General features: G+C 39.9%; 1 pseudogene; it reads right to left on the reverse strand.

Moving 5' to 3' along the window:
• Window positions 1-14,964, reverse strand: part of LOC114495331 — a 99,118-nt pseudogene extending 84,154 nt beyond the window's left edge.
• Window positions 14,965-25,682: the final 10,718 nt, after the last annotated feature.

Raw genomic sequence — 25,682 nt, forward strand, 5'->3', positions numbered from 1 at the left:
TTTCAAAGTGATCAGAAAACTATACACATTCCACTATATTATTATGTGAACACACACAGTATAAGGGCAAACATCTCTTCTATAATATTCAAAGAATCATGCCTATAAACTTCTAAGTTTTTAAAAAATCTAGAATAATGATGCCTTGTTAAAGTGGTAAGTCCAAAATATCAGCATGGTGCTTTGGGCATAATAGAAGCATAATATTTATTGAGTGAATAAAAGGTCACAGCTAAAAGTCCCCCTACAGGAGCTTACCAGTTAGTTTTAGAAGTAGTGTACAACCATATTCCTTATGTCTCTGTTTTCCAACCCCCCAAATGAAAAGGGATAGCAAAAATGCAATCAGGGAAATAATTCTTGGCCACAAATCACATTCCAAAGGAAAAAATAACAACAACAAAATACCCAAGCAAACCACCAAACCACATCCTGGAAAAGACCTTTAATGTGCTGCTGGGGCATCATCTGGTCCCCATCATTACCAGCTGTGACTTGCACACCCGGGAAAGGCCAGACTTCAGCAATAGGAACTAAAATAAAAGGCATAGCAAGGCTTTGAAGTTGAATGTGTTTAGCAACGTTTATAACAGAGGTGGTGACGAGAGAATTAAAAGAAGGGACAGACAGGGTCAGTATAATGGACAGAGTTGCTAGTTCTTATTTATTAAAAATCCAAGGGAGCCCTTCAAATCCAGATAGAAATGGCAAATTTCAGGTCTGTCACCATAGCCTTCAGTTTGTATCTGGTAGATGATGTGAATTAAAAGCCCACTTTGAGAAAATTACACGTGAGTGCTCGGGGAGATGGGACAACATAACTGAAGCACTTTATATCAAATGCAGAGAAATTACTAAATACTCTGAAAACAATGTCAGCAATATTAATTCAAGTACCAAATTATCACAGCTGCAGTAGTGGGTTCCTAGAGTACATTCCACACAACAACAGTTTCAGGGATGTAAATGTGTCATCAAAGAAGTTAATCAAAATAAGCTTCTTAGAGCTGAACTTTTAGGACATGCTGTGAGTCTCCCAGTGGAGTATAATAAAAGCAGCATTTCCCTCAGTTCTTTATTTCTGAAACTCTTTACCCAGAGCATCACAGAAGAGCTATGTTCCAAAGAATACACTTGCTAAATACTTCATAGTAGAGATTAGGATTCACACAGGTTTAATCAAAAAAGAGCTTCATGTAAGTTGTGGCAGAGTTTCTAAAGAGAGAGACAAAGAAGTTGATAAGAAAATGAGAGAAAGACTTGTTACACTGTTTGCCAGACTTGAGAGCAATCTATTTCATGGAAGAGACAACAGGTTCCAAACTAGGCTTGGTTGAGTAAGATTCCTGCAAGAATACTGCAGGAAACAAATCAGATAACTGGAAAAGTCAACCAGCACCTTGAATTATAATTATTCTGAGGTCAATGAGAAGATAGCAGGTGAATCTTGAAGAATATACTAATCTTATAGATAACATATCACAGAAGAAAATACGTAAGGTGGTTTTCTAAATTATTTTTCTGAATAATTCAAGAGTTGCCACAAATTTACAATGACCTAAATATTTCAAAGCTAGTATATACTTAATTAGGTGTTATCAATTTCTCTCTGTTACAAGTTTTACTTGTCTCTTGTATGACTGTATGCTTTATAAAACAAATTAACAGTGCTATTTAATTCATTTGTTCTTTCCAGAATTCAGAATTATCAACCTTAAGGCAAAAATCCTGTCCATCATAATCCTATTCTCATAAGACATCATCAAAATGCTGATTCATACTAACTAAACAAGCTGCATATTAATTACTCATTTCAATGTCAGTGTGTTCATTATATATTCCTCTTTCCAAGGGAGAAAAAGAGGAGATACTGATGCTTCCAGGGCATTTAATTAAAATGCACAATGCACCAAAAATAAGTTACTTTTGCCTTTTAAATGACTTATGCAGAACAAACTTTTGAAAATTATAGTGGAACTGAAGGCTTCATCATTTGGAGACAAAGTACATTTATAGTGTGCTTTCTGAAATGCTTCAGTGGTTCAAACCTACACAGGTTATGTTATGGTTTCTCTATGCTATGGTATGCTCCTAGTTACTCACTGCAAGTCCCCTCTCCTGACATTAGTATGGCAAGTTACACTAATGTCTGAGGCAACAAAGAGAACCTGACATAGCATAAATTCATCTTGCACTTGGGCTATGTTCACCTGCTACAAGTCTAATGCTAAGAAATTATATCATGCACTATTTAGTTACATAGTGCTGTGTACAGCATCCAGCTGGTCAGAAGCATTTAAATGGTAGCTGTTAGGGTGATGATGATTTTGACAAGGATGGAGATCATAATGATGACAAAATTGATACTATTGCTTGCCAGTGACTTGGAAGGACAGTACTCACCAGTTTCTCAGCTTGATGCCAAGAAATCCCTTGGAACCAGAACTTGAGCCACACTGTTTTCTGGAGCTTAGGCATATCTGGGTATAGCTAGATAATCTGATTGTCCAAAAGGTTTTTGGATAGAGGCTCAGAAGTCTATTTGTAGGGAACTTATACTAAAGGAAGAAGTGAAGGTAATGAGCTGATCCGATAAAAAAGGCTTAATTATCACATTGGAGTAGAGATCCTGGATAATCATGGTAAACACTGTCAGAGCTGCCCGGGTCCCAGCCTTCTGGACACATGTGTGTCAAGAAAAGAAGATGGAACTGTAATTATTAATTTAAATAATTATTTATACCAAATTATATAATATATCTGTTGTGATCCTACCCTACCAGAACATCAGGCAAAGGGAACAGGACCTATCTTCTTCCTCAGCAACTGCCCCTCCTCATTGCCCTGGCAAAGACCCCAGGAAATTTGGTAAGAGGGAAGTTCAGGTCTTCCTTGGTGAATTAGTCCATCTGCCAGCTGTGCTGAGCAAAGCCACAGGAGGAACTGAAATGGTGAATGAAGAAGCATGGAGAAGAGGGACTCCAAGGCTGGGAGAGGGTATGCAGAGACATGCCAGGGAGAGACTATGCACAGGAAAGCAATGGAAGGACCACACTGCCCAGTGCTGCTACATGTGTCAAGCATAAAACCATGTGTAAGCACATTTAAGGCACCCCATAGGGAGTATCAGAAATATTGGTGTGTGGGCGCTGAAAGTCCTTTGCCAACAGGTAGGGAGGGCCTACGAACCAGGTGAAATTTGAGCTATTACTCTCAATGTGACCTCATATGTTGTTCTAGCTGATGAGTCCTGGGAGAAATGTATGGCATGTATGAATCTGGGAAAAGGTCCCCTTGTCCATTTTCTAAAATAGAGCAGAGTCCTGAAAACTGCCATTGTAGGAAAAAATGTGGGGAGCTCAGAAGAGCTAGTCATGTATACCAACTTTCTGGTTTTCATTCATTTTTCAAACATAGAAGCAAAGCATGGGGTGGGAGGATGACCGAGCTAGGTGAGAAAGGTAGATTGGACAGAATGGAAGCAGAAGGGGCAGCCAGTGGGTCAATGAACACCTACCATGTATTAAGCTCCTGGTTGTATTTCTTTTTTTTTAATTTTAACATATTTTATTGATTATGCTATTACAGTTGTTCTATTTTTTCTCTCCTTTATTCCCTTCTGCCCTGTATACCTTCCCACCATCATTCCCCTACCTTAGTTCATATCCATGGGTCATACATGTAAGTTCTTTGGCTTATAAATCCATTTCCCATACTATTCTTAACCTCCCCCTGTCTATTTTGTACCTACCACTTTTGCTTCTTATTCCCTGTACCTTTTCCTCCATTCTCCCTCCCACCCACCCCCTCCCTGCTGATAACCCTCCAAGTGATCTCCATTTCTATAATTCTGTTTCTGTTCTAGTTGTTTGCTTAGTTTGTTTTTGGGTTTGTTTTTATTTTTTAGGTTCAGTTGTTGATAGTTTGAGTTTGTTGAGTTTACTGTTCATATTTTTGATCATCTTTTTTTTCTTAGATAAGTGCCTTTAACATTTCATATAATAAAGTCTTGGTGATGATGAACTCCTTTAACTTGACTTTATCTGGGAACCACTTTATCTGCCCTTCCTTGGTTGGATTTCTTTCATGACCATGGTCTTTCATCAACTGTCAAAAAAATAGATGAGTCAAATATTATCATCACTATTATACAGCAAATAGCTAGCTGAGTTTCAGAGAGATGAAGTAACTCGTCCAGAACCACAGAGCTTCTCAGCGTCACAGCAAGGTCTGCATGACACCAAAGCCCATACCTGAGCCTACCTCCCCGCCCCCCCCGCCAAGTATTCACAAGTCAACCTGCAGGGGCACAGAAAGAGGACATGAAAAGTCATATTTCTATTTCTTTTTGGCCAACATTTGTCAGTAGGACCATTTTAGTCCAGATCAGGTAGTGAAAAAACACGCACAGTCCACAGAGCATTTGGAAGGAAGAGGGTTGACAGAGGGGGACAGTGGCCTCCTCACTCATTTGCTAGTTTTTAATGTATCATGATGTGTTGTCGTTTATGGGGCCCAGAGAAGTCACTTATCTGTCTAACTAATATACCTCGAGAATAGAACAATGGGTTCAAAGTATTTCTCCAAAGCAGTGGAAAATCAATTACAATGTTAATAATGTAAGCACGTGTGAAAGGCGCAGGAATGTGCTCTTTACAGCAGTGAAAACCCATAGACACAATGATGACATGGCGGTTCTGATTCAAAGTCAGGCAAAAAAATATCCGGCTTACTTGAGCTATGGATTGATATCCAACATCGTCAATATTGACTAAGTGAATGTTACCTTTTTGCATATACTGTGCTTTTGGGAGTGTTTTTTTCCAGTTATGCATGTTATTAAAACCAAGTATCTACATCTACGTAGAGGCAATGTGTAAGTCTTTTTTAAAGTTTTAAATGATTTCAAAAATAATAAAATATTTGTAATAGGTTCAGTACTAATAAGTTTAGTATTTCATGTGGAACAAAATAATTTTGTCAATAATGAAATTACAATTTTAAAATGTTGCATGTTATATCTTTATGTCACTTTTAAACTTTACTTTTTTGGACTAAAATGGACACAATATATTAATTTGGTGGTATAAGTATATAATTTATGAACACATTAATTTATTTTTATTGAGAATTCAGATATAAAAAGTCTAATAAAGTATGCTATAATTTTTTCTGTCTTCTGCACTACATATCAGTGTAGTGAATGCTGTGTGATATATAAAAAGTTCTTAAAAATATTTTTTTAAAAAGTAGAAGAATAAATACCACATTGATATGAGGTATACTTCAAGGAATGTTTGGGGGAAAAAAAGAAAAGGAGACCTGAGTTTAAATAAAAAGGTTGAAGCCATCAGAGGGTGAACATACATCACCTTTAAACTTAACTTATGTTTGTTATCCCAACATCTATTCCAGCAGGTGCCATTTTCACTGTCAAAGCTATGTGGTTTAGGTGATACATTTTATGGTCACCCTAATTATACAGAAAACTTTTTGAATTTTCAACTTATCTGTCTTCCCATATTTCTCTCGCTTTTTCTCCTTTTTCACTCCCAACTCAAACAAAAATTATCTTTTTAATTTCATGGCTAAGTCTGTCATCTGTGTGTGGTACCCTTGAAGCTGTGAAACATTTATGTCATGATCTTCCTTGCTTGCAACATTCATCTCTCGCCCTCTCTTCAGGTGCCCTCTTCCCCTTCCTTTAAACATATCTAGGTCTTGGAAAATCTAAAATAAAACTTTAAAAACATTATTTTGAGACCAACCTCTCTTGGAACATTTTTCCCTTTTTATTTTATTTTGAAAGTCTCCAAAAGGAAGTCCTTACTTGTCATATCTGTTTCCCTCGACACCCAACACTCGACATATTGAAATTTCTCTCTTAAAGATTTCAAGCGACAGTGGTACTTCAAATACCCTACTCTCTATATTCCCCTGAGAAAGTTAAGTAAAGGTTTGAGCAGGAATCCCAGTCCTCTGACCAAAAATGGTTCTCCTCTACCCAGGACAACCAGAGAGAATGTGAAGGGGGGCCGAAGCTGCCACCTGCCTACTCAGCCAGGTTCCCATGCATCTTTACCAGAACACTTGGAATTATTGGCCAGATGTCACTATCTTAAAAGTTCCTATTATTTTGGTATATTCCAGGACACTGCGGAACATAGTATAAATACTGTGGAATTTGAAGTCAGAACGATCTGAACGTGAATTCTAGTTCTGGCCCACAGTATTGCTCAGTGACCTCCCTCAAGTCGTTAGACTCTCTCAACCTGATTTTACTGTCTATCAAATGGGAATGAGCTCACCTCACTCAAGGCTGATAATCACTGAGACTTAGTAAAGACTATGTTCATGTGGACATCAGTTTTTGTTTTTTATTACAAAGTTGCAGCTGCCTTAAATGACACAACTCAATGAGCTGTGTTTAATCCACATGAAGTTGCCTTAGAATCAAAAGTGCTGCAAAAGTCACTTTTGATGCAGTGTTTAAATCTCCACATGTATTGAGTCTAGAGTCTTCAGGGCAATGACACCATCTGTTTTCATGAGAACTCAAAACAAACAAACAAATGTACTTAGAAACTTTCTGGACTGTGCCCAAGATCTGACTTATTTTCCTATAATTTATATTGAGTATTTTTTTCTAATTCCATTTATATAATCTATGAATAAAAGAAAAATATGAAAGAATGTAAGGGCAGTTTAACAGAAAAATGTTGGCATTACCACTAAAGCCTGAGGAGGGAGCAAGAGTCCAGTCCGAGGAAAGACACATTTACCATCTCTCAAAGACCTGTAGGAAGATGTTCAGTGGCTGGCAGGGAGGGAGGGTGGGGAGAATGGGGGGTTCTTAAGCACCTTCAGATGACCCATACAAATCAGAGTCCACTTTAAACTCCTGCCAAGCCACGGCACATGCCACCCCTCACAGAAGTGCACACTGATAAAAGCAACACTCCCTCTTCCTTCTCACCTTGCCCCACATTCCTGACTCCAGAGGGGTAGAGAGGGGGAAGATGTGAACCACTAGCTTAGATAAACACAGAAACACTTCTCAATCACACACTTTTTTCCTGCAACAATCCCAAAACGGGGAAAGAAGAGACACCCCAACTTAAAATCAAGTTGGTAGATTTGATAACGATGTGGGACTGCGCATTCCAATTGCTTATCCGAGTGTGCATTTTATGTGTGGTCACTAAGAGTGCCCAGAAAAGTCAAGGGACAGCCTGAGTTCTCACCCAGGGCTGCCTCAGGAAGAAAATACTAGAATCAGTGGGAGGCAGAAACTAAACTGTGTGACTCGTTCAGTAACCTCAGTTACTTTGCAGTACAGGCTTTTACTCTGCTGCCCCAGGTCACTGCTGGTGTCCCTCCTCTCACCCAGACACTAGTCCCCAGTAGTCCCACAAACTGCAGGTGCACTTTTTAAATTCAACGCTGACCTGACATAGCTTTAGGTTTAAGAAGCCCGTTGTGAGAGACACAGGGAGTGGGAAAGGTGCATTCTGTGGGGGCCCCTGGGGCAGGATGCTGGGTTTGTGTCTTAATGTCAACATTGTAAACTGGGCATGAAAGAATTGCGATCTGCTGTGTTGACTGGAACTGAAAGTGTAACGGAGGGACGAATGATGGGAAATAAGATTAGGACAGGAATTCCGGGAGCAGGAGCAAAGACAAGGGGTGTTACAGTGGACATTAATGACTTGTACTACCAAGAGTCCCCACATTCCTCCCAACACCCCTCAGCACATAATCCAAACCTCTGTCCTGCCGCTGCCAAGCACCTATTTGTTGATAAGCAGCAGCGAGACTGGTGGGAGACAGAAAAGAAACCCTTTCTTTAGTTATGGCCTGAGAAGTTAAAATTTTATCTCAATGTGGTTCTCTGGAAAGCAGGAGAAAATTGTTACTGAGAAGTTTCCGAGCTCTGATAAAAAAAGAGAAAAAAAAATAAAAGGTCAAGCAACTATAGACATGTTAGCCTGTACTCATGGAGCAGCTCCTTCACAGTGATTTATGGGCAGAATTCCTGGGGTTGGGGAAGGCGGCAGCCTCAGTGCTATAGACGAAAGGACACAATGCTTTATAATCTACGGAACAAATGATAAATCAAATTACAGAAAACACGAAACTGCCGAGATAAAAGCATACTCCCTGGGGCCAGGAAATTGTACAGCATTTATCCAGGAAGTTTAAAATGAGAGAATTTTCCTGGGCCCACTCCCTGTATTTATCTTTCTTGTTCTCATTTTCTGTCTTCATATCTCATTTCCTGTATCTTACTGACATTTTTATAATTAATCTATGTGGAGGTAAATCAGCATTTTATATATAATATATATTAATACTAACATATATATTAGTTTAAATATTGAAAAGTTATATTGTCTCTAAATAGTAATGCACTTTCCATCTGAAAATAAACCTTTTAATCCTGTAATTTATAAAGCCTTAATTAATCAAAATACAGAGAGGATGGTACAACAAAAATTTTAATGTTGTGGCTAAGAATAAATCATCCTGATTTTAACACTTGCTTCTGAGAAGCTTCCACTTCCCACAACATTTTATAATAAAATAAGAAGCACTATTCTCTTCTGCATTGAAGTTACTATACTTAATGAAATTTAAAAAGGTCACTTTCATTTCTAAAATTCAATGTACATCAATCAACACACAATTCCTTAAATCACCTCCTAAATTCATTTTGCCAGTTTATGTATTGACAACACAGGCAGTAAGTAATAGTTATGCAATGATCTGTAGTATTTGAAAGATTAGAACTTACTTGGAATGTAAGATCCCTTAGCCTATCCTAAACAGCCACTCTTAAAACACCATTGTTTTGGTCATTTTTCCTAAGTGTTGACTGACTACACATTTTTTTATTTTTAAAGTTCAGTCTTAGTTTGATTATTTTCATAGTTGATTATATTGAAAATTTATCTCAAACTGTTGTTGAGCATTTTTTCTTTTGGCAGATGCTGTATTAGCAGCATTAAATACAATATATCATGAACTTCTCACAACCACCCTCTGAGACTGGTATGTATGTGCATAGGGCGGATCCTCAGAACCACCCAGAAGAACCTCAGCATCTACCATCCCACACATTCCCATGGAAACACCTGAAGTATGACGTGGTGGAATGTCCTGCAGAGCCCAGGGGGCTCAGCTGCCTCGCAGAGACATCTAGCAGAACCTCACACCCTGGTTCTGGAAGGGGCTGTGCAGTTAGAGCTGCTGTGACAGCACCCAGGTGGTTCCCCCACTGGGCACCAAGGCCGGGAAGAAAGACTAACTCACTGATTAAAAATGTCTTTCCTGTCCTCCCTGCTGTTAAGACACAGGCACTTATGTTTCTTTGCTGTGGATCTTTCCTTCACGTCCTAGAATCCCAGAGTTCAAACTCACTTCTTTTACAGTTGATCATTCCATAACACTTAATTAAAGAGAAAAATTCCTGAGCTTAAATAAAGTGTGCTTAATGTAGTAAGCATGAACCCTTCAAAATATGTAAAAACTTAAGCTTTGGTTGATTACCTGTTGTGGTTTAATTATATCTCCCTGCTCCCCACAAAAAGAAAAGATATGTTGCAGTCCTAAGCTCCAGTACCTCAGAATGTGACTTTCTTTAAAAAGAGTGCCTTTATAGAAGTAACCAAGTTAATATAAGGTCATGGGGTAGTGGGGAGAGTTCTGATTCAATATCTGATTCAATATGACTGGAGTCCTTATAGAAAGGGGACATTTGGACACAAACACAGAGGAAAGATGATGTGAAGACACACTGGGGGAAGGCCATATGAAGATGGGGATGGGAACAATACATCTACAAGCCAAGGACTGCTGAGATGTCTGGTAAATCACCAGAAGTGAGGAAGAAGCAAGGTAGGGTCCCCTACAGGTTTCAGAAGGAGACTGGCTCTCAGACATCTCGATTTCAGGCTTCTAGCTTCTAGAACTCTGAGACAAGCTTCTAGAACTTCTGAGACAAGCTTCCGTTGTTTTAAGCCACTCAGTTTGTGTTATTTTGTTACAGAGGACTTAGCAATCTAATAACATTCATGAAAAATCCCCCAGGTTTCCCTTCTTCCCCTATTACTATTTTGTGTGTTTCACTAGGTACACCTAAATGGCTGTTCTGGTTTTTCTCTTTCAGAAAATTATTTTTTACTTCAGAGATTGAATTTAATCTTTAGTTCTACACTGCTACAAATGAAGCTATAAGAGTTTCACTATTAAAGGAAGTCCTCACTTCAGCTTGCAGGACCTAAGGAAGCTTAGTGACGAGATCCATGGACTCCCGCACATAGAATGCCTTGGTATTATAGTTTTAGCACAAAAGGCAATTCTGTCTCCCCCACCTTCTAAATTACTGAGAGTTTAAAAGACAAAAAGTGTATTATTTTCTGCTTGACAGCTCAGCCTCTGCCCATAGCATCTTGCATCTGCAGATCTGCTTGTCATTACATTCAGAGGAGAGCAGGCGATATCTCCAAGCTTCAGGGACGCTTCCAGCAGCAATAACATCCATCTTCACATTGTAAGCCATATGCCCATAGGCATGACACTGTCCCCAGCTACACACAAATCTAAGTGAATTAAAGGTGTGGAGCCCTGTTCCTATCCTTTCTAATAATACTGGTGAAAATGTAATCCTCTGTGGGATGGAGGGTTAAGCAATCTTATAGCTTTTAATTATAGTGATGCCTTTTAAACTTTTTCTGATTATTTCAATACCTTTTTCTAGGTCAGAATATTCATTGTAAGGTCTCTCATAAAATGCTGTCAAATCATTCATCTATTCATTTGTTTATTTAATATGCACCAGGCACTGTTCTGGGCTTTACCTTCTCACCCCCTACTTCTCATTACAACCACATAATATACACACTGCCATTACCCCATTGACGGTTAACACGAAAAGTGACATTCAGATGAACCATGGGTCCATGTCCAAGTTTACAGAGTCAATACCTGAAACCAAATCTCTGACTACAGAGCCTACACTCTTAACTCCTCAGCCATTTTGTCCCAATTGAAAGCTCATGAGGGGTCAGCTACTGTGCTAAAAACAAGAGAGAGAAAGTTTTCCCCCCCTATGGTTATATTCTTTGTGGTTAAGAACCTATAGTTCAGGAAGGTAAAATGATAAATAAGCATCTCATTATAATTGATTTTGATAACCCCAGAAATGTAGTTAGTTGTTTATGCTGCTATATAGCTCATAACAAAATCTCTTAATACATAATACCAAGGGCCCTCCCTCTATAGGATTTATTTAAAACAAGGATCTTCAGAGGGAATATTCTAAATAAGTGATATGAAATTATATATACATATATATGAAACTCAAATGGAAATATTGTAGAAGTACAGCAAATTTACCCAGTCTCAACACACCTAAGAAGTAGTCATAAAGTCACAAATTCATAAGGACAGTGTGGCAAGAATGGCCTTCTCCCTTCTCTCCTGGCCAGAGCTGCCTGGAAGAAGACTTGGTATCTTTCCTCTCTTTCCTTCCTCTCCTTCAGACAAACTCCAAATGCATCAGGAGTCTCCTTGCTGCTGTCATATAAGAAAGCATCTGCTGTAGCCCAGAACAGCATGCATTCCCAACATTCAAGTTTTAATCAAATCTTGGCTTGGTTTGGGCCTGGTTTCTTCAAGCTCCCTAAGGCTGAGGGTTACTGCTAAGTGCCGCCTTATCCAATTATCAGTTGTATGCAACCTCATGGCATTTTGTAGCTGAAATAGACCTTACAGATTATTTTCTAGAACCTGCTCATTACTCTGTCACCCCTCAGCACTTATGCAATTAGTTTGCTCTATTTAATTTGTATTTATACAGTTGTTGCTTTGCAGTTGTTACTTAAGAATTCCCCCCTATGCATTTTTTTCTCTCAACTAAATTATAAGATCCTCAAGTGTTACCATAAAACAGTCAGTCAGAGCACCAGAGAGTCTCCTCCATTGGCCAAGATGGTGACAGGGAGAGGTTCTTAGACTGAGATCACAAAAAACTAGCAAGATAACTGGATAGTACAATGCCCTTCCCCCTTCCAGTACCAGGTTGGGGACAGAACCAAGGGAAGGCAGGTATATGAGCCCTAGAAGTCAAAATGGCACAGAGGGAGGTTTTTGGACCAAAGAGGCCTGTCAGTCTAGCCAGGGGAAAGAAAGGATTACTTGGGAAGCGAGAGAAAGTTGGGGAAGTTGATTGATCATCTTGAGAAAGTACCTGGTCTGTCCCATACCCAACCTAATAGAATCCCAGGGGAACAAAGAAATCCTCTCTTATCCACCTGGTGACACACTGGCTGGTGTGTTCATGCACTCTCCCAGAAGTACCTGACCTTGTGGCCTTAGCAGCCACATGGCCATGGCCATGTGGGCTTCACACACAGGCTGCAGGAGGGATCCTAAAAGGAACAGCAGCCAGGAACAAGTAAGCTACCGAGATGGGGACTATGACTACTTAGCAGCTGCTGTGAGCTCCAAAGGAACTGTACTTGAAATTGGAGAGGAACTCTGGACACTGGCTTTTGCTTGGCCGTGCTGAGGTGATGGGCTTTGGGACAGGAGTCTGCCATCCTCCCAAACCACACAGCACCTGAATAAAACCTCTTTCCTCTTGCACCAGCATCTGTCTCACAAGTTTGGCTTTTGTGGCAACAGGCAGCTGAACCTCCTTTTGTTCAGTTACCTGAACCTATTTCTGTTTGGTTACACAAGGACAAGGACTGTATGAGTATAAAGTATCTTTGTTTTTACTGTTTTTTACATATAGTGAGTACTCAGTAAAATCTGTCAAGTGGATAATCCAAAAATATAAAAAGTAGGATAAAAAGTCCATTTTCTTCATTTAGTTGCACAGCCCTAAATATATTTTGAAATTAGGTTATTTTATCTTACAGTCTTATGATATTAATTTGCATTAAACACCTATCCTTAGGTAACTTTGGACTTTTTGATTACCAGTAATAGGAACCCACTCACAAATAAGAAAAAACAAGATAAAAATTACTATGAGGTTAAAAGGACAGGAAATAAGCTGTGTTTTAGGACAGGGCCTCTGACACCATCAAAAAGACCTCCCACATTTCCTCCTTGCTCCCACTTACACATGTCCTTTATCTATCTCCAGCTCCATATTTCTGCCTCTCCTTGAGATAAACATATGATGGATTGCAACAGGTACCTAATTTACACGTTGCAGGTTTAGTCACCCCAAAATTGACAGAATTCTTTTATCTCAATTTCAAATTTCCTAAGGAAGGAACCCTCATAGACCCAACTTGAGTCTTCTGTCAACCTCTGAACTCTGACCAGAGAAACAGGATCATGTGAAGTCTTCCTCATTTCCACTCACATGGGGAGAGAAGTTGATAAGAGAGATTTTTCTGTGGGAAAAAATCAAACCTAGATGGAAAGAAATCAATGAGAATCTACTATAATTTCTATGCCCAGAACTCAGTTACTCAGATTCTCTAAATTCTGACTCAGAGAATAGAGCCCCAACAACATATGTCTACACATGAAAGGGTTCAAATGTTGGCAATTATTATTATTTAGTAGAAGTAACTAATTAGTAAACAAATGCAGGTGATGACAGCCATAATGAATGATCAGAAAACTTTTATCTTTGACATATCTCAACATCTTATGCACTTATTTCATGTCTCAACATTTTATTTATTTAAATATCTCTAAATCTTGCTCCTAATTGAATGTGATTTCTTTGCTTTTGAAATTGGTTGATTACTTAAGGGATAATTTAATTCCCTATTAGAACCATAGAGTCTAATCTTGGAAGAATTTCTAAATTTTCTAGAGAACAAGATAATTTCAGTGGTATAGATATGGCCACAGAGCAAGATACATAGATTGTTATCATGGTGTAACACATAGAAACAACCATTGTAATATTTCAGGACCCCATGAGCAAGAGTTTTATAAAAGCCCTATGAAAATATCCCAAAGGTAATCACCAATTGCAGGCAAATTCTAGGGATTTTTCTTTGACTTAGTCCCACATGTTTAACATAATAAATTGCACAAAGTGCCACAGAGAGGAAATGATAAGCACACAAGAGCCATTGTTCTTTGTGCAAAATTTTAGAATGAGAAATGAACTATTATTTGTGAGACTAGGACAACATACATATGTGGGAAACAGCTCAGGGTAACTAAATGAATGTTCAAAAGCACAATACTGCCTGTAAATAGCATGACCAAAACCTCAGGGTTCCAAATCTTGCTTCACTACAGAAGCTTGTATCTGTTCCATCATTATTTGGAGAGGGAATGACTGACTGTGGGACTCTCAAATCATGAATAATATAAACAGACTTACTTCCCTTAGGCTTCCAGATTGTCAGGCAAGGCCATCCAGGGCATGATGGCATCAAAATCCAAGTAGTCAGAACAATAAAATGTGTTACAAATCGATCCAGTCTGGGGAGTCAAGGTCTCATTATACAAGCCCTCAGGGCTGGGAAGAGGCAGGAGAACAATGATGGAAATGTGCGTTGCCATGGTGTCCCTGCTGCATCCCCTGATTTCACAGGAGTGGAACTAAGTCTCTTTGAACCAATTTGGTGGCAAACATCTTCTGCTTACCTTTCACAGAAGTCGGGCCAACAGTGAATGCTCCTGCATCCCACATATATCATTGAAAACTCTTGCTATTCAGGTTTCGTAACTGGTCTTTTCCCACTCTTGGAATGGAGTTGCTTATTGTCACTGACAGGGAAAAACAATTTTACCATGAAGTATCTGCAGTTATGACATGTTATTAGTTAGAGAAAGGAGGAAGAATAACCAGGAGAATGGAGTCATGCATTGGGAGTAAGATCTCATCCTAGCTCCACTACCAGATTACAGAGTAATCTTCAGAAAATTCCTAATTTAGCTAAAAATTCAGTTTCTTCAGCTTATCTAAGATGTTATTGACTAAAAGAAGCACAGCTATTTAGCTATAATAGAGAAAGAAAAGCCATGGCCATTATAAGTGTAATATGCCGCTGATTATAAAATGCATCCTGATTGCAGAGATGTTAAAATACAAAAAATATATTTTAGAATCAGTGATAAATGGTATAATTGAGAGGTAGAGATTTAGCAAAACTGATATTTCTGAAAGTGGACCTCCTGGTTGCATGCTCTTTTTAAGAAATGACTATTTGAATTGTTGATTTCCCTTTTGTTAGCAATTGTGCTTAAACAATTGAAAATAGCTGCAAAAAAGGGAGAAGCAGGGCTTGTAAGAAAAATGCACTTCAGTCAGGCAGTTGTAGAATGACTCTCAATCAATTAAATATTTGCAAGTTAAATTCCTTGCCTTTTCTAAACAAATCCCAAAGTCAGGAATTTGCAAAAGGTCAGCTCTCACTCCTTGCTTACCAACCAGTTTTCAAAGTCCTTTTCTTCACATCAGAATCTCCTCACTTTCAGCTTCTTGAATAGCTATTTTTTTCTCCCATCCCTTCCTCCCTCCCTCCTTCCCTCTCTCCCTTCCCTTCCTCTTTTTTCTTTCCTTCCTTCTTCTCATCCATCAGTAATTATTTAGCACCTACTCTGTACTTAATAAATAGCCAGGTTTTCTGCTCATGCTCAAATACAACAGTGAATAAAATAGGCACAGTCTGAGGCACCATCAAGAAACAAGCTCATCTTGAGTGGAAGGTGGTCACGGGAAAAGCAATTGTGATGCAGTTTAATAGGAACACGCACACAACCCAGACTTGGAGGTTCAAGGAAGGATTCGATATGAAAGCTGAGACCTGAAGCATAATCAGGAGCATGCCAGTATACACAATAATTTTCCTAACACCACAGAACTGAATGCTCTGGTTAGCTGAACTTCAGTTAACTAAAATAACTAAAAAATGTTTGCCCTATGCATTTTCTATTTTCTCATAATTTAACTTTATGTTGTACTCTTCTCCAGGTTACCTTTGCTCTAGACAATCAGGAGCCTCACTTCCACTCCACAGATCCTCTTCCCATGTGCTCCAAACCTTTGCTCAGCTGTTTTAGTTTGCTGAAAGTGCTTCCTACACTCTTTCACCCAATTAAGTAATGACTTACTCAGCACCTATTATGTGTCTCTGCCCATTTTCTCAGGAGGAAACTGAGAAGCAGAGAGGTTTAGCAACTGGTCTGAGCTCACACAGTCAGTAAGTAGTCAAGCAGAATTCAAATGAGGACAAATCGTTTCCAAAGTCCCTTCTCTTTTTACTAAACCACGCTGGCCCATTGTCACCAGAGCCCCTCCTTACTTCAAGGCCAAGAGCAAATCTTACCATCCCCACGAGGTTTCCCTCTGATACCTGCAGCTTGTACAGATCTTACTTCCCCTAGTCTTTCTATGTGTGTTCCCTAAAGTTTGTTATAGACTGTGACGTTGTTTGTAAATGTGCATACACATTTTTTCAAAAAAACTTTAAACAACTTGTGAACAAGAATTGCACTTTACATCTCTTTGAGATTTGGGATTATCAGCACATGACAGGTAGCAGGCTTCCCTTTACTGTAACTTGGAAGATCGGGATACTGCCTATCTCAGGGAACTCCCTAGCTGGGTTCCAGGCAAGGGCCACTTTTGGTGATGCATTTTTGTTCACAGAAGCCGTGAACAAAAATGGGGGCTACGTAATAAGTCTGACAAGCTCAGGGGAGCCACATGGCAGGCCTGTAGCTTCCTCAGCAAAGGTCAGTCTTTACCTTAAGTGAGCCCTGCCCATTGTTCTTATACATCTATGACAACATACCTTTGAAATGTCAGAGTAATTTTCTTTCTCTACCCCTTGAAGGCACAAAAGCAGGCACCAGAGTATAAGAGTGCCAAAGCAGGAGACCACAAAGTGCCTCACTGTTATCTTGTTCTTCGAATACCATCTCTACGTGCTGTAAATGTTAGTTATTAACTATACTGTACCCACTAATGTAAAGGAAGTATGTTTCTCCATTTTGCCTTTTATCCAACTCTAGAGATTTCCCTGCTTTGCTTTCTCTTGCCTCCTTAATCTACTGTCCATGCGCCTTCCTCATGTCTTCTCCTTTGATTCTAATGTACTAAATAAACTGCAAAACTGCCCTTCTCAGGAGCATGGGAGATCTTGAGCTCCGTATATCATCAGCTTGGCTCAAATAAACTCATAAAAATTGTCTACAGATTTGGATGTTTCTTGCATTGACAAAGCTCTCAGAGGTACAAACCAGATTATTTTTGCTCTGAATTCAGCTCTCCTTCCAGGCAGGGCCATGACCTTAGTGAGTATTCACTGTAAAAGGGAAGTGAACAAAATTAAGGATTTAAAAGGTTTCATGAGTTTTGAACTCCCTCCCAGAGCATCCAGACCAGAAAATGATCTCTCTATGAATGCAAATCAAATGCCATTGCAGATGAGACATTAGATTTTTCCATTGAAATTTCTCAGGACATGAATTCTCAAGTGGATCAGAGCTGACATATATTATCGGTTTTTATTCTTTCCCATACTTAAGTCATTCCCAGGGTGTTCACGAGGCACTTAGAGAAGTGCATTCACCCCACCAGGCTGCCAGTTGATCATTTAGTACATTATTACATAACTTATTACCACAAAGTGGCAAAAGCACAGAGCAGAATTTGATTCCTTATCGTTATTTGCATGACATATATAGCACTTTTCTCCATGCTCTGTGCAGAGAATATTTAACAAGCCACATTAACTTCTAGGCATCTGGAATTGTATAGTTGAAAACAAAAGAAGCGGAAGAGAGAACAGGAAAGGTAAAAGGTAAGATAAGGAATGATCTGACACAGAAGGGAAAAAAAACAGATAAAAACAAAATCAAATCCCAAAGAGTTTGGGGAAAGTGTTCTAGCTACCTGAGAGTGATGGTGTCCAACAGGCCACAAGAAAACACTACCCAAAGATTTCCACTTGCCCCAAGTTCTCTAGGCCAGAGGTCAATGTGTTGAACTGAATAGGGGACTATTTAGCCTAGAAAATAAGGGCAAATGTATTTCCACTATATCATGAATATGTTAAAAGTTAAAGACAGTGAGCATAAGAAAATCTTTATTTGGACCCCAAGTAGAGGTCCTACTATCCAGTTGTGCTGAGGAAACCATCCAGGGAAGAGAGCACAAACCTTTGAACTGCTCTTCTTTCTTATTCTAAGAAGAAGATGCACCCAGAGTGGCTGTCCACCTATTCAGTCATCCAAGAATTTTACTTTAAAAATGTCAGCCTTTGTCGGTTTTCACTAGGACAGGCTTTTCCCTAAGCTATTGTCTTATTTTCAGCATGTTAACGACCCTTTCACAGAGACAAACAGATGCATGCGTGTGCACACACCCCCACATTACAAAGTGGTCTAGGGAACGAGAAGAGGGGATTATGATATCATACAGGGTCATAACTTCCAGGTGACCTGACCTGCACACACCCCACGTGACCTTGCGTTGAATGTGTAGACCTAGTTTAGGGGGTGTACATTTTTCACTGATCACATTTTGAAATATATTTCTATATTCCTAAAAGCTATGTCAACATCCAGTATCCCCGGAACCTCTAACTGTGGCCCTGAAGGCCTGCATCAGTCCATAAAGCTCTCTTCAGTCACATGAGCGTCTCATAGCCAGGGCCGTTTCTTTCCAAGAAAATGCCAAGAGGAAAGAGACAACTTAAAGAGACTTGGCAAACTTCCTCTAGTCATTTGTGAGAGATAAATGTTTCCTTTACCTCATTAATTCACATCTTTTGGCATAGAGAATGTGCATTATTCTTGCAGTTATCACCAGCCTCAGAAAACTCTGGAAATTTTGTAAAACTGTTTAATGGCTCATGCTATAAATGGCAAGTTTCTCCCCCCGAGCTGAAATCTCCAACATGCTATAGCCAATTGTGGAATATTGCTTTCCAGACGAAAATTAAGCTGGAAGATAAAATGGGAAAGCATTACAAAGTGCCTTGTAATCTCCAGATATATTTGGGAGCAGCTTAATTTCCATTTGTCTAGGCTTTCAGATGTTTGCCATAGAACTTTCATTTAGAAATGGGAAACCGGGTTTGCATGATAAGTAACAGGTATGTTCTCTCCGATGGTAGCATGCATGATGTCCATTTTTAACCATCCATGTACCCTTTCAGCAAATACATATGGAATATTTATTCTGTATACTTCATATTTTAAAAGATATAAAGAATAAGTCATATGATGTCCCCAAAGAGAATACAGTCTTCTTTGGGAGATGAGATATATGGAAAAAAAATCTGACTGTGGTCAAAGACAAACAACTTATAATAACAGCTATATACCTCCCCACTCAACATTTTTTCCTTACCTATACTGAGAGGCAGTGAGGAAGCGATATCATTTCTGGGTTCATGAATGCAACTCATATGTGTATACTCACTGGTATCCATTTTTTAAACAATCTACTATTTACCATGTTTGCATGTCAGTTTATTGAAATGGAGACAAGAATGCTCAGAGCATATCCATGAAACTGTAAGTTGTCAGTTTCATCTATAGCATAGGAAATCTGGGGAGTGTTTTAGGAGAATAGCCTGAGAAGGCAAGGCTTATCCACATTGTAGAACATCTTCAAAGCAAGGTTCTGGCTGGGTTTACTTTCATATCTGTGACTGAGAGTTTTAAACAGCACCAAAATTTGACAAATAATCTATCAGTAATAAATTTATCCACACATGCATAATTATGAGGAAGAAATTTGAGAATTGGAGTAACCAGTTTGGAAGGTATGTTATGCTTCACAAGCAGTGATAAAAGAAAGACCTAAAGTATTAATAGAGAGAAAAAAAGGGAGTTTAGCTTTGATCAATTTGAGTTTGAGTTTGAGTCCACGGGTCATCTTTCCAGGGAAGGTATGCAGCAAACAATTGGAAATGTGATCTAAGACAGTGTATTTCTGTGATACAGACACAAGCATGCTTGCTTTACTGTGCTACACAGACACTGTGGTTTTTACAAATTGAAGGTTTGTGGCAACCCTGTGTCAGTTAAGTCTATCAGAGCCATTTTTCCCACAGACTCAAGATGGTTGGCATTTTTAGCAACATTTTAAAATTCAGGTATGTACATTGTTTTTTTAGACATAATGCTACTACAATACTTAATAGGCTACAGTATAGTAAAAACATAACATATCCACTGGGAAATCAGAAAAATTGTGTGACTCACTTTATTGTGATAGTTGCTTTATTGCAGTGATCTGGAACCAAACCCACAATATTTCCAAGATATGATATGTATCATACATACAAGATAAGATATGTATGATAGAGTTCAGAGGTATTTTCCAAGAAGGGGTGTTTTAATTTATGTGAGTAGATGGGATCACACAAAGACAGACTCTAAGTGCAGAGGAAAATGAGAAAGACCAGGAAGAAGGAGGATCTCCATTCAGGAAGAAAGGGGAGGGCCAATGGGCAAGTCAGAGTCAGAGGAGCATGCATCGTCACAAAGTCCACCTGGAATTCTAAGGTGTGTGCCTTAGTCTGTTGGAGCTACTGTAACAGAGTGCCATAAGTGACCTAAACAAAAAACATTTCTTTCTCGCACTTCCAGAGGCTAGAAGTCTAAGACCAGGGTGCCAGCATGGTTAGGTTCTTAGTGAAGGCTCTCTTCCTGGTTTACAGATGGCTGCCTTCTTGCTGTATCCTCACAACACGGCAGAAAGGAAGATCATGTCTCATGACTGTTCTCACAAGAACATGAATTCTATTCATGAGGGCTCCTCTCTCATGACCTAATCACCTCTAGAGACCCCACCTCCAACACCATCACATCAGGGATTAGGGCTTCAACATTTTAACTGAGGGACAGGGGAAGACACAAACGCTCAGTCCACAGCAGTGTGGATGGCCAAGGTGCCTCATCCTTCAGTGAGAGTAAAGAGGTTAAAAACTAGAATGAGGTCATTTCAGCTTTAGACTATGAGATGCCTTTAACTAAGAAGAGAACAACTGAGTAGAATGTTCAGTTTGGGCATTAGATTTTAAGGAGTGTGTGAATGATGAAGGGATGAAGGTGGCAAGTGCCAATTAAAATGTTTGTCAGCCAGAGAAAAGTGAAGGGATGGCATAGGGGTCAAGGGGTCCAAGTTGGTTGTGTGTTTTTTTGACTACTTGCTTTTCTACTTTGTTTTCAATTAATAGGAACTTGAGCATGTTTTTCAAATGGAGGGGAATGTCCTGTAGCTCCTGAGAACACACTGGAGTAAAATTTAAGGGGAATAAGCGGCAGAGCAAGACCCAAGGGAAGCAGAAGGCAGTGAGACTGAGGAATCTGCTGATGGAGCAGAAGGATGCCTCTTTCCCTGGAGGTAGAACACAAGAGTGGAAAATGGGTGAGGATGCTGAGAAGTACCCAAGAGGAGAAGGTTCCCTCCCTCACAACATAAGTGGGCTCTAGAATCAGAGGATGATGGCCAGGCTCAGAAAGCACCAGTTACAGTTGGGACTCAGTGGAATTTGAGAAGGAAATAAACAGTCTGCCACACAGTACTGAAGGTCCCATTGCAGATCAGCTAAATCCATTTCATTTAAAGTTCTGAGATTAGTTTTGTGACTTACTCTGTGGATTGCCAACAGTTTATGAATAAGGAAGAAAGAAAAAAAAGTACCAAGGCAAATCTGTTAGCTGAGTGTGCTGCTGTTCCCCAGTGTCCTTAGTAGCTGGCGGGAATAGCAGAAAGTCTCTGAGTCAGGGAGATCAAAGTGTTGCTGAAATTCATAGCATGGGGTCCACTCTGGAAAGGGAGGTCACTGAAGCCAAAAGCACAGGAGCTGGTGAGCAGACACTGTTCTGAACACAGTAATGGGATAGGTAGGTGCACACAAGGTCAAGTCTGTTTACTTCATCCTTCCTAGAGATGATGGTTATAGGCATGGGGAATGTTCTCATTTCTCCTGAGGTAGACCCTTCACCCTTGATATCCAAACTAATCAGAGGGAGCTCTGCCCCATCCTCTAACACAGCTCAGGAGGTCATACCGAGTGGCTCCTGAGTGGTCCTGGCAGGAACTTTCACACTACACACAGATACTTACCTCACCGAGAGAGCTCAGGCACAAACACTAACTGTGGGTTACTTAAAATGCAAAGCTCCATAGTCACTGGGAGAACAGTAGTGATCCACAACATGAACAGGATTTTTGACCCTCCAGGAAGTTTCCCATGCTCTTTCTATACGTGTAATTTGTAGCATTTTCTACAATAGCCCTTTCTTTAAGTGTGAGAGCCAAGGCACATACTCCAATTGGACAAAGCTTCCACCAATCCACAAATATCTTGTTTCATTAATTTTGAGTATATTCAGTTGCCAATAATGCTTTGATTTGCAGTGGAATAAACAATAAATCCAGGAAAATATTCAGGTGTAGGGTGCACCTGAATAAAGCTTTTTAGGACACAAGCCAAAGATATTTACTCTAACATTAAAAAGATAATATAGCCAGTTGAGTTGAATTAACCCATTTAGGAATGCATTGCTTCCCAAGGGAAACTACAAAGTCACTCTTCACAAACAGGCATTGCTGCCCGCACACATTCAGACCAGACATTGGAGATCAGATAAAGTGTTATTGTACTTATCCCTCCAAACTACAAAGCCTTCAGATAATTCCAATTACCCACTTAGAAAAACCAAAGAAATGTGCTTTTCAGGGCAAACAGTCTACTTCATAAAAAAAGTTATTACATGAAAGAATGCTGTACGAAAGAATGGAATTAGAACAAGCCTCTCCTCTTCTCTTCTCTCCCTCCTTTCCCCTCCCCCGCCCTCTCACCACAGGGAGCTGGCTGTAGGCAGGACTCTTTCAGGGCAAGACTGTGGCCACCTTCCAAAGGCAGCCCTCAGGGTGTGCACAATGTGGATCCGAGACTATAGCAGAAATTGTACAAACAACACAAGTCAGTGGGCTCCGTTCTCCTGCTCCGTGGGCATGAATGTTGACTGATTCTGAGGCCAGAGGAAGTATTTATGGCCCAGATGAGGAAAATTGCTTGAAAATACTTCAAATAATAAATCAACAGCATCTCAGTTTGTCTGAAGGGGGATTAGTCAATCCCCCTATTGACTAATTAATATTAGTCAATATTAGTCAATATTGATTACAGAGTTCTAACGGTGTGACTGCTCAGTAGGTCCCCAATAAGCACTGTTAAGTCTAACTTTCCATCCTGGTCCCAGCCACTCTGTCCATCAAAAAGGGGCTTCTTCCCCTGTTTGGGCTTTCCTCCCCCTTGTTTTCAATACTCACTCAGACCTTAGCATTTCCAAAGTGCCTCCCTGGACAACTCCAGCACTCTGCATTCTCTTCCCCTCTGAAAGCTCCATATTACCTGTTGTCTGCTACTCACATGTCCCACATTTATCCCACAGGCTCTGTAATGTTAGTTTTTATATGCATATCATGGCCGATGAATTGTACTGTGGTTGTGCAGAATCATAGGCTTTGGCTCCATTCACCAGAGGTGCTGAATGTTACCCTTTGAAGTCATTGAGTAGAGAACTGGGTTAAGAGGCATACTTATATGAATGTCCACAGTCCAACAAGTACCTTCCTTGGTACACAGATAAATCAACCCAACATCAGACTCAGTGTGATGTAAAAACAGACAGAAGAGCAGAAGAGGAGCTACATCAGCCACTGCCCTTCAGTAAATGTTTGAGTTCGGCTGCCTTAGAGGACCATATCAAACATAGTTCTGAACATAGCAGAACATGGAAGGGCAGGGGTTTGCTGGAGATATGCATGAGGTCAGCCACAGAGGCCCGGGGATATCTGGGGTCATCTGTGAATAAGATTCACACTTGCAAAAGGTTTTCTTGGTTTCCACCTCACTATCATGATGGCAAAAAAGAAGCATAGAGAATTGGCTTGGCCACAGAAATGTGGTGACCAGGTCAGTTACCGGCCTGACAACTCAGTGAGAAACAGATTATGGAAGTGTGGTCCAACAAGAGTTTCCTTACTAGAAATAGGATAGATTCTTGAGAGCTCATGTGGTATGAACTGCAGCTAACCCTTGGTTCTGGGCTTTTCTCACATGGCAGATTCTTTTACATTGACTATTGAATCCTGAACATGTCGTCATGAGCAACCAAGGAGACCATCTACTCACTTTTGTCTTCATTCATACATACACGCTTTACAGTGTCCCTGCACTGGTTCCACAGTAAACAGATGCAAAAGTCACCTTAACCATGTCCTGGTCATCATCCACAACAATATTTGAAACTGGATTCATAGTCCCCCAGGTCAGGGGGACATGCCCACCCTCAAGACCAGGTAGGTACACTTGCCCTGACCCTCCATGGCCTTCAATCTTGATCCCAGAGATGTGATGATCTTGTTTTCAGTCTCCAGGTGCGGCCCTGTGACCAGGGAAACTCAAGCCCAGAGAACCTGAGACATCAGTTTGGATAGCACCAAATTTTATTCTGAGCCAAAGTCCTTCACATGTGAACCTCCTGTAAGTTATCTGACCCTGTGTTTGGAGAGCACCTAAACATTCCTAACATAATAAAACTACCCAAGTTCTTGTCAAACAGAAATATTTTAAAAACCAGGAGGAAAATTTCTTTTATCTCAGTTTGCTTAAAGCTATCAAACACAAGTAAGCACTATTCTCTTAGGTATTCCTTCAGATTTTATTTCTACTGAAACATTTTGTCTCAAAACATACTTTAAAAGTCTAATGCCCTGTATCAGCAATTACTATTTTAAAAGGCAAAGCTTTTTCCCTTAAAAACTTAAAAAATTCAAACCTCATACGGAATTAACCAGCTCTTCAAAGTTTCCTAAAATAAATCTTATGGGATTTTTATGTATTATTTTGAACTTTCTGTTGACTTGGAAACAGCCAGAGGATTTTTGCCCTTCTTGTATCTCCTCCTCAGGACGGCTTCTCAAGAGCAAGCAACTCTCTATGAGCAAGAACAAAAAGAGGGAAAGCAATACCCCATGCCCATGGCTTTCCAAATGAACCAATTTCTTGTCCAGTGGGATTTCTTAGGTGCTGTCCTCTTCATTTAGCCCCCCAAATGAAGCCCCACCAGTCAGGCACTGCTACCTTTGGCCTATGATTGAGGAGGTCCCATTCTGACCCTCCTGCAGTCACATCCCTCCTCACAGAGCAAAAGAGGCATCAGAGCTTCCTCATACCCCCACCCCCTCAGTTTTGGAAAATTCCCCAGGGACTCAAGACTCCAGAATTCCCTGTACAAAGAGTACAAGCCTGTTTCTGTGTACATACAATAGAGCCCTGTCTTGAGGGTCACCCAATGAGACAGGCACAATTAGAAGAATCAGTATTAAAATATGCTTATAATTTTTATTTTTTATTCTTGTAATTTTTAGGAGATAAGATTTACTTAAATCATCTCTGCTCATTGAATGAAATTTTAAAGGTGGGGAGGACCTTGAAGACCATTCACTTCATCCCCTAGTTTTATAGGCTGGAACTGTGGGTGGGTGGAGGGGCCTGGCCTTGGCAGGAATCTCGTCTACAACTGTTAGAGGTCCACAACCCCTTTTTTGAAACTTCTGAGGGGCAAGATGTATTTTGAAGTTCAGAATTCAAGGCATGTTACAAAGGTGATAATGTACATATAACATAAAACATCAAACCCCCACTGGGGTCTGGGAC

This window comes from Phyllostomus discolor, chromosome 4 (genome assembly GCF_004126475.2).
Source record: "Phyllostomus discolor isolate MPI-MPIP mPhyDis1 chromosome 4, mPhyDis1.pri.v3, whole genome shotgun sequence".
NCBI classification, from domain to species: Eukaryota; Metazoa; Chordata; class Mammalia; order Chiroptera; family Phyllostomidae; genus Phyllostomus; species Phyllostomus discolor.